This window comes from Cajanus cajan, chromosome 9 (assembly GCF_000230855.2).
Source record: "Cajanus cajan strain Asha chromosome 9, NIPB_CcT2T_4, whole genome shotgun sequence".
NCBI classification, from domain to species: Eukaryota; Viridiplantae; Streptophyta; class Magnoliopsida; order Fabales; family Fabaceae; genus Cajanus; species Cajanus cajan.
This window is the reverse complement of record NC_138525.1, coordinates 56,334,136-56,344,843: the sequence shown is the minus strand read 5'-3', so window position 1 is coordinate 56,344,843 and position 10,708 is coordinate 56,334,136.

Below are 10,708 nucleotides of genomic sequence, written 5' to 3'. Positions count from 1 at the left end.
AAAAATTCGATAGATAAAAAATAATGGGAGGAGTAAAATTTATTAACTAGCTTACCAGTCAATTTTTATTAAACACTTTAAATTTAATAAATTAGTTTTTATTATTTGATTGAATAAGTTTATCCAAAACACCTATAAGAGAAAAAGTTTTGAAATGAGTTTCTCAATAAACTAAAACTAATTTATTCATAAATTAAAAATAAAATTTTAGAGAAATTAATAAGAAGAAAATACTACAAATTTATTTATTTATAAACTAATTTTAACTTTAAAAAAATATTTAATTCTTTCTTTTTATTTTTTTTCTAAAGAGCCTCAATAGAAATTTACCTACACAAGTCCTTAAACTTAAATTTTCAACTTTTAACTTATATAGCTTATAAATTTCATTTAATTTATAAGCTTTCACCTAATATATAAACTAACTTTACTAAACTGGTTGACTTTTAACTAGTTCATCAATTACTTTTGTCAACCAACTCAATAATTTACTATCTATAAAGGGACATTTGGTATAAGATTTTTTTTTTTTTTAATGTTTGAGAATCATGATTTCTAAAAATGGTAAATTCTAATAATTATAATTCTTAGTAATAATTAAATTTATTTGGTTGATCATAAATGTTTTTAAAAATATTTATAAATATTACTTGAAAGCAAATTAAATTAACTTAATATTTTTATCTAAAACACTCCTTTTAACTTATAAATGTAGACTACATGAACAATTTGGTAGAAAACTTGTATAAAATTATTTTTGAAAATTCATGTTTTTAAAGAATGTTATTTTTTATATGATAAATCAAATGTAAAATATTAACATTTTCAACTTTAAATTCCTGAGCAAGTAAAAATATTTCACGTACCAAATACAAATTAAATGTCATGTCACAAAATATTATGTTATTTTAGTGGTGACAAATTAAAGATTAATATTAAAATTTTACAAGCAACAAATATCAAAATATTTTTTTGGGTAACCATGTCATTGATGAAGTATCCGTGGCTGAAAATAGTGACTAATCTCTGTCGTAGATGTGAACACACACAAGGTGGATATTTCTCTCCCAACATGATCTATTTCACACCTAAAATCGAGATTCAAATCCTGTACAATTTGGTTAAGGAATATAAATTGTTATCACTTGTAATAACCAATGTTGATCAACAAATATCAAATTATCAATAAGACAAAAAAATCATACTTTTAAAATAAAATAAAAAACTAAAATTATAAATTAAAAAAAATAAAAAAAAATAATCAAACAAAAGGATGATTTTCTTTAAAAATTAAAGAATCACAAGCTTTTTAACATTTATCTTCACATTGTAAGTAACTTTTTAATTTTTTTTTTATCTTATTTAAGAGATGCTTTAAAATTAAAGTTAAAGTTGTAAAAACTACTTCAAAAATAAAGATAAAATTATATTAAGCAACTTGTAATATTTTATCTATAAAGCTACTTTAAAATTTTTATTAAAAAAATAGATTGATGTATAATAAAGGGTTCACATTATTTAATTAACTAATCAACATTTGAATCCCGAATCTTATAAATGTAGAAAATTCAAATAAATAAAAAAAGCCACCTATTTAATGTTTGTGAAACATGTGTTAAAAAAAATTCTTAGTAATAATAAAAAAAAGGTACATAAATTTACCACCATTGTTTGTCTTTATAATCATTGCATCTTGACTGCTTTGGTTGTGTAGGAATGTTACGAATTTTCTTGGACTATGCTTCGATGAATCACCCTTTCCATTACCATTGCTAATGCTAAGTAGTTGCACTTGCGTCGTGCCTAAGTCCTTGCCGTCTACTGAATTCCAATGACCAACCTTAGCCAACGCGTACAAAAGACAATAACGATAAATAACTCAAAACAGATAATCATTTTTTTTCATTCAAAATTATTTTTTTACGATAGAAAAATGCTTCAATTGCATCAAAGTATTTATCGTTAGTAAATACAAAGATTCAAACTCAAAATTATTGATTAAACTTGAACAATTCTGTGTCAAATAATCTCCACAATTGATTGTAAAAGACACAAAAGTTAGTAATTTGTTACTTAATCAAAAGGGTAAAAACTCATTTAATTAGTTTATAGGGGAGTTCATTATTATTTAATAGAATTTATTTTTTATTATAGAGTATTTTCACAATTGTATTTAGTCGGATTTTTTCCTTTGGTTTTTTTTTTTTTTTTTTTTGAGAAATTAAAGTTCAATGCTATTTTATTATATAATAAAATGTGTTTCAAACTTGATCTGTTGGAGTATATTACTTCAAACCATAAAGTTGGTTTAAGTTGTATAGATTGACCGAAGTCAATGTTCAAATATGTGATTTTTAAGATGTGCTCATCAACCACAGATTTATTTTATCTTGAAATAAAGTTATTATGAATTTATTTTGATATAAGTTAAAAATATTTTTTAAAAATTTATTTATTAAAAATAAAGAATATTTCTGAATAAAAAAATATCGAAAGTATTTTTAAAAATTTGTATCTAAACAAGATTTATATTACATTACACCGAAATAAGATAATTTGTTCATAAGGTCCGGAACAAGCCAAATTAACTAATTCAATCCAAACTCTTACAAATACAACTAATGTTACTGTGGTAGGTAAACACATTTAATATATTTAATCACTCTCATAAAATATTGAAGAGATTCTAAGGTCGGGAACATATTTCAAAAACTCTAAGAAACATAGAAACACACTTTAATGAGCAATTAAATTTGAACAATCTTTATTTCAAACATAGTAGTTAAAAAGAACATTTTTTCACGCAATGATCCACTGGTACAAACATTTTTTTAATTGATGAGACTGAAATATACGAACTTTATTAAATTGCACGTGTTTTGAAAATTGAATTTACTATGAAATTAGTAAAATAAAAAGTTGGTATATATATTTATAACATTTTACATTTTTTTTAATTATTGTTATTTTCTTACAATAATTATATATTGAGATGAGTCGAGATTTATCATTGAGAAACTTTGAAAATTTAGGATTTTCTAGGTATTTTTTAGGTGTTTAAATAATCTTTCTAAATAGAGATCCAACTTGATCATGAGAGAAAGATGTATAAGGTTTTTTTTAAGAGTTGAGTTTTATAAATTAATTTCTCATAAAAACCTTGAGAAATAAACTAGAGTGAGAAACTTTGAAACCGAAAGTGATTATTCTTCCTTTTGATTTCATAATAGACCTCCAATTCCTTTCCCAAGCTATTGAAAGTTGTAAATAGGAGATCTAGAATAGTTTATTTGAAGATTAAAGTGGTGATGCTTTTATGTTGCTAGGAGCTCAACTTCTTTTTCTTTATTCTCCCTCGGTACACTTTGATTTAGATGTAAAGGGAGCCATAACTGAATTCTTGTTGAATTGTTGAGTCGTGTGCATGAAATGGTTGCTCAATGGTTGCAATTATGTTGTTCAATTGCATGATTTTGAAAGTGATTGTTAAACTTTTGGGTCTTTGGTTTTTCAAGAGAATAACTTGGTGATTTGGAGGATTTATTGTTGCATGTGTTGTTTCTTGCTGGAAACGAGTATTTAATGATGAATACATGTGAATGGTTGTATTGCATGCTTGGATTCTCTGGAATTCAGGTGGTTTTGAGCAAATTCGTGCATTTGCTAAGTGGAGAACTCACCATCATGTCAAGTGCGCCTTCATAGCATAAAGTGTGACTCAAATAAAAAATCCCCTATCTCACTCACGGCGAGCATAAAATTGGTGACACGAGACGTGAAAAGAGAAAAAAGTCTCTGACTTGGTCATGTCAAACATGGGTTGAGTTGTGTCGGGCGTGAAAAGAAAGATAAACCTCTGACTTGGTGATGACGGGCCTGGGTTGTATGGTACTCAATGTGACCAAGACAAAACTCTCTACTTAAATGATGTCAGACGCCAATGAAAAAATATCGAGCGTGAGGAGAGAGAATTATCCCTACTTGAAATAGGGTTGGACATGGGTTTAGTCACACCAAACGTGATTGTCCCAAGGGTTCTTTAATCTCATTCATGTTAGGCGTGAGTTGAGTGGCATCGGGCATGGGTGAGATAGAGAATTTTCTATCCCAATGACATCCAATGTAAAGTGAGTGGCGTCAGGCGTGAAGTGCCTTATGAAAATTTGTTGTTTGGTTGGGTAAATAGTGAACAGGTATTGATTAGTTTAATCTATTACACGTAGTATGTTAATATATGTTATGAGTTCAATATGCATTGATCTAAAGTAATGTATATTAATGATTTAATTATTAATAATTGAATGTTGTTGAATGTGTTGGTTCTATATATATTGATCTAAGATAATGTATGTACATAGATGATTATGTTGTTGAAATGTTGAGGCAATGATGCTAAGAATGCTTAAGGGATAAAGAAAAATAGAAGGAGAGAGAGATCTTTTTGTTTAAAAAAGGGAGATTGTAGTTTTTTTATATGCATAAAATTTTTTCCTAACTCGAAAAAGTTGGATTCTCACCTCCCAATAGGAATGTTTTTGTGGGAAAGTGAGATAAAAATAGTTTCCAAAAAACTTTATTTTTGGGAATCTCTTTTTTTTTTCTTTCTAAAATAACTACTAAATATGGGAAATTAAGATTCCCGTTTAAAGACAAGAATGTAAAAGCACTTTGCGTACTAAACGTCCCTTTACATGTTTTCTTATGGTTGGAATGCGATGATCATATTCACATAAAAACAAGGTAAGGTTAGGTTGGAAAAGTTTGGTGCGACTGAAGGTCATGCTAGATGACAATGTTGCTTGAGACTATTTTTGTAGAATTGTTTGACTAGCAACCTATGTTTACATTACAATTGTTTTAAATTATTTTATATACATGATTATGTATATGATATATGATTGTTCAGTTAAGAAACTTTTACCTTTTTAGTTGGTTTACCCTTATACATATATTTACATTGTTTTACATGTTTTTTTCCCAATAATTATTTATTTGTTAATCTTAGGTAGTTTTGAAAATTTTCACTACTAGTTAAATATAAAGATCACGACGAATTGTTACAATATTAATTTTGTTAAATGTTTAAAATTAAAGTTTTAGATTCAAATAATTAGTGAAAATTTCAAATTCATCTTCTAAAGTTTATATGACATTAAATATAGTTCACTCGAAAGTGTTTTTTTATTTATTTATATGATATCAAACTAGGTGACTGAGGCTTGCATTCTTTAAATTATAAAAATTGGAAAGTTAAATTATAAAGTTATTATTAATCAATTTTTTTCAAACATGGTTCATTCCTTCTAGTAATATTCTAATTGCATATAGAAAGATTTGCTTGTTAATTCTTAATTTTTTTTTTCTTTATCTTTTATTTCCCTATGTACCCCAAAAAATGACATCATATTATTCTTTCAAAAAATTTAGTCGGATTAGTTTCTTGAATATGTAATTACTATTATATATCAGCCTTTAGATATTTTGTCACTATATTATCTTTTAAAGTTCAATAAAAAAAATTGTTACTAAACTAATCTTTAAAGTTTTTTTTTATGCGTATGATCGTAATTTTTTCATCTAATTTGAGGATTCGATTCTTCTAAAATAAAGAAAAGGTAAAGTATAATAATAACTATTAATTAAAAATTAACGATAAATACTATAGTTAATTTTAGATTTTATTATATATATATATATATATAATTTTATTATGATTATCAATTATTAATTTTTTAATCAATAATTATAAGTATACTATATCTTTTAAGATGCACTATTTTTCTTTAGAGGAGCTATAATTTAAAGTTACTGGTGTAAATTTTTGTCACTTATCACTATTTTATCCTTTCATTGTATATTCAAATATGGGTTAAAAATGAAATATGATATTTAGCAAAAAAAAAATTAATAAGATTTGATCGTGCTATTTTATTTATTAATTTTTGTACAAAATTTATTTATTAATATGAAAAAAATAATATAATGAATTTCTATTAAATATCTGTGTAAAAATATTTTACATTAAAAAATACATATAAACTAAATTTTAATGTATATCATTACAAGTAAAATCATTATTTTCAACTATAAAATCCACTATAATTTAGAATTAAAAAAAAAAGTACCAACAACGTCGAATCCACCAATAACTGTTTTCTCAATAAATATTTATGGATAACCTCCAAGAAGCAACGTACTAGTCCTAATTTATAGGACATATGCAAAATACACTAATTAATGCATCGTCTTTATCACTCAAAAAACATTATTTTGTCTTTAGTATTTTTTTTTTATTCTTTATAAACTTTAGGAATAATTAATTAAAAAATTATCAAAGATTAAATGTAAAAGAGTGATCTCCTGTTTAGTATTGCTAATTAGTCGAAGGAGATTCATTCTTCTTATACTCTCTTCGAGTCTCTGAATTTATATATATATATATATATATATAATTTTACATATGTTAAGAAAATTAATTAAATATATTTAATTTTTAGAATTTCACATAAAATATACGGTTCATTATCAATAATATTCTCATTTATTAAATTATTATTTTAGGATTATTTTTCAATTATAAATGTTAAATAAAATTGATTTGATTAAAATTTATTTATATTTTGTTTTAATATATATATATATATTTATTTATATAAGTTAAGAGAGAATAGTAATTAAAAGAGTAATTGATAAAAAAAGTACACCTTTTTTTTCTTTTTATTTTAGAGAAAAAGTACACGTTCTTACTAGTACTAGTACTTACAATAATCATTTTTCATTTTCTTTGTGAGAGGAGTCAGGAATCATATGTAATGTAGTTTAATTCAGATTCAATGGACATTTATGAAAGAAACTTTTTTAAGTTTAGGAATAATTATAATATACGAGTTTTGATGAATTTCATCCTAACTAATTTAATGACACGTTTTAATTTCCCAGTAAAAAGAGGGTCTACTAATCATGATTTACATCATATACTGTACTGTACTGTACTAAATTTGTATTCATATCGTCTAGTAATTAGTTATAATAAAAGTATTTTTATTTATTAAAGACTTAAGAAGAGTTTAAGTAATAATATCTTATATTTAAAATTTTTCAGTCATTATATATATATTATTAAATGACACCGGTGTAAATAACTTTTAATCTATAAAATTCACATTTAATATAAAGTTATTGAGTGGTGTGATATTTAGTAAAAATTACACCGATATTATTATAACCTTCCTCATATATATAATAATAATAATAATAATAATAATTTTTTAAGTATCACATTATAATTTTTCAATTATAGGCCTGTTAACCTTTTATTAAAATAAAATAATTAAGCGTTGGTTGTATATTTTCCCATATTAATTTGTATATTAACTAATTTAACAGAAAATGTATCGACAGTTGATCAATAAAATGGGTAAGTAAATTATTGAATCATAGATAAATTTTTAATTATATTCGTTTAATGCCAAAATAAGCAAATGCTCCATGAACCATTTTCTCACAAGAAATTAATATGGAACCTAATATGTGGGACCAAAACATAAGCTTCAGGCCCAACCCAACTGTGTTGCAACCCAATGCAGTGGGTATTCAATGGGCTTGGGTTTTTGTTTCTTTCGCTCTCCAAACTTGTTCCCTTCTACTAGTATTTGGGTTCCAATTTTGTATGTAGAAAAACTTCATTTATCAAACTTTCTTTAATTTGTCTTCTTTTCAAAAAGAGATTTTAAACCAAATATACTGGAACAAAACATCTTAAAAAATTAACAATCTTAATATTTATGTGATTATCATTCCTTATTTAATAAAATTTATGTGAACTTAACCTTTAATTAATAATAATGAACCATTATAATCAATATAGTAAAAAATAATTAAAATAATATATACAAGATTTTAAGATCGAAGCTTTTTTATACTGCATCTCCAGTCAACAATTACATACCAAACAATAGGAAAAATAACTATTGATCGGAACATATATATATATATATATATATATATATATATATATATATATATATATATATATATTATCAAACCCATTAAACTGAAAAAATAATTATATTCGGTGTTTTGTAATATTTTAATTTATTATTTATTTAAGTTCTAATCATAGAATTTGTTGTATTTTTCCCGAAAGAATCTGACTATTTCAATATACTTCTATGGGTGACAAGTGACAACAAGATGGAGAAATAAAACTATATATCAGTATCAAATAAAAATAAAAATAAATGGAAAACTAGACGTCCTGTTTTCAAATTGTTTTATTTGTGTTATTATTTCTTGCGTTAATTTTCTGTTTTTACTTTTTAATTACAAATTTTCATATACACTATTTTCAATTTGTTTCATGTTTTTAAAGATTTGCATGCAAGGGGTGATTTTTTTTTTTTTAATCTCAATGTTTATTTTCTTTAATAAACTTAACAATTTCTGCTTGAAAAAAAAAATATGCTTGCTAGTGATGATCTTCATTAAACACTGCTACAAAAACGTGGCCTATCATTTTCCTTCTTTTATTCCTGAAGTTACCATCATTTTCTTAGCAGACACATTCTGTTAATACAGTAATGCATTCCAGAAATAGGAACAACATTTTGAAGTTGTGACACACACAAAGAATTGAAATACAAGGCAAGTTTCCTCCAAGGCACAACATATTCTTAACATCATCGTTATTAGCACTTAACTAAGCCAAATCATGTTTTATTATATTCTTCAAACCTATCCCTAAACATCAAACAAACTTCAGAAAATGGTGGAACTTGTCGATTGATTTGACGCAATCATAAACTCCAGCATCACCATCTGTCACTGCATGCCAACACTTGACATGTCTTCTTTCCAAACAATTGTGGGTAATGCTGTTTTATGCTTTAATTTTTTTTTTTTCACGTGGTATGTCAAAATTAATTATTAATAATTAATTTATGCTTGTGAAATATAATTATTTTAATATTATTTCATTTTTTTAATAATTAAATTTGGAAGTATTAGGTTAACTTTTCAACCATATAGTCATTATGTGATATTCATTTTATAACGACACATTACTTGCTACTAAGAATTATTTTTACATATATTATGAATATAATATGTTAGTATATTATTTATATATATATATATATATATATAATTTTTATATGTTATTGCGATATATTTGGAATATATATATATATTTTCACGAAATAATTAATAAGTGATGGTGGGTGATGAAGTTTTATGTCAGCGTATGATGTAGAGGAATCTAATTTGCTTTGCTTGTAGTATTTCTGTTTGGGCCCAAAATCACGTGATTGTTTTGCCAGCTTTGGACTTTCAAATCACCATGTCAACTTAGGACAGAGCTCAAAAGGATAATATATTTTAATTAGTTTCTTTTGATTTTTACCTTTTACTAATTTTGAATTTCCTGACAATTTTTTTACAAGAATAGTAACATATGAATACCCAATAACATGAACACCATTTCCCCTCTCATTTTTCCTATATCTTTTTTCTTTTCTTTCAAACTACATCACTTATTCCATTATCTTTCTTTTCTATTTTACTTCTATCTCTTTCAAGATGTAGACTAATATTAGATGTCTACATACAAAACATTATTCATTTAAAAATAAATAATTATTATTTTTCTAAAAATATGAGTAAACTTCCATGTCATTAGAGAGATTGGAACTTGCTCTTATTTAAGAGGAACCATTGAAATAGGTTGAGATAGAAACTATGGTAAGAATATTTTTTTTTTTTTTTGCTAAAATTTTAATTTGGTCCCTTATAATATTAAAACATTTGAATTTGATCCCACTTTAATTTTTTGTTTTAATTTAGTCCCAATTTATTTTAAAATACTTCAATGTGAGATTTTTGTTCAAATTTTACAAACGACGTTAAAGGTCCATGAGAATCATGCATGTGATTCCAAATCACGATCGTGATTCTCACGCCTGGTATTAAATTTTGGTGGGAGAGAGCTTTCTTCATTCTTATTCTTTCTGGAAGACCAATTTTCTCACCATTCAGACACATAAACCCTATCTTTATCTCTGATCACCACCGACATCGGAAACTGCCGCACATTCACCTCCACCTTGTCATACACCGCTCCCTCCGCCCAGTTATATCACTCTTCATTAACCACAACATCTTCATCGATGAAATCGCCGCCGCCATGCTACCCTTCCTCACTACGATGTCGTCCGAACCCACCAAATCCTCGTTTAACAACACCTTCCTTGTCGTGTCGCCCACCGCGTCCTCGACTGCATCACCAGGAGGTATCCCTTGCTTACGTAGGTGATTTTGTTCAGCCCTACGGAACCAGATGAAGTTTCCACTGGAGTTCGTCATGAAGGCGTTGTCGCAGTGGTCCACGGCGACGTCGTTCGCCGCGTCAACGTTTTTGGAGGGGAGCGGGGAGAGGAAGAGGCGACGGCAGGAGTGGAGTTTGTGACTGGAGTGGGGGCATTCATGGATGTAACGCCCGATTCTAACACCCAATTTATATAATAATAATTATATATTTTCTTATATAATATTTTCACAATTATATCGTTAACAATATATTTTTTTTAATAAAGATAAAGGTGAAGAACAATCATATTTTGTGAATTTAATACATGATATATCGTTCTAAAATATTTACAATAATGTATTATTTTACACAATATATTTTTCTTTCACTTTTATTACAATATTT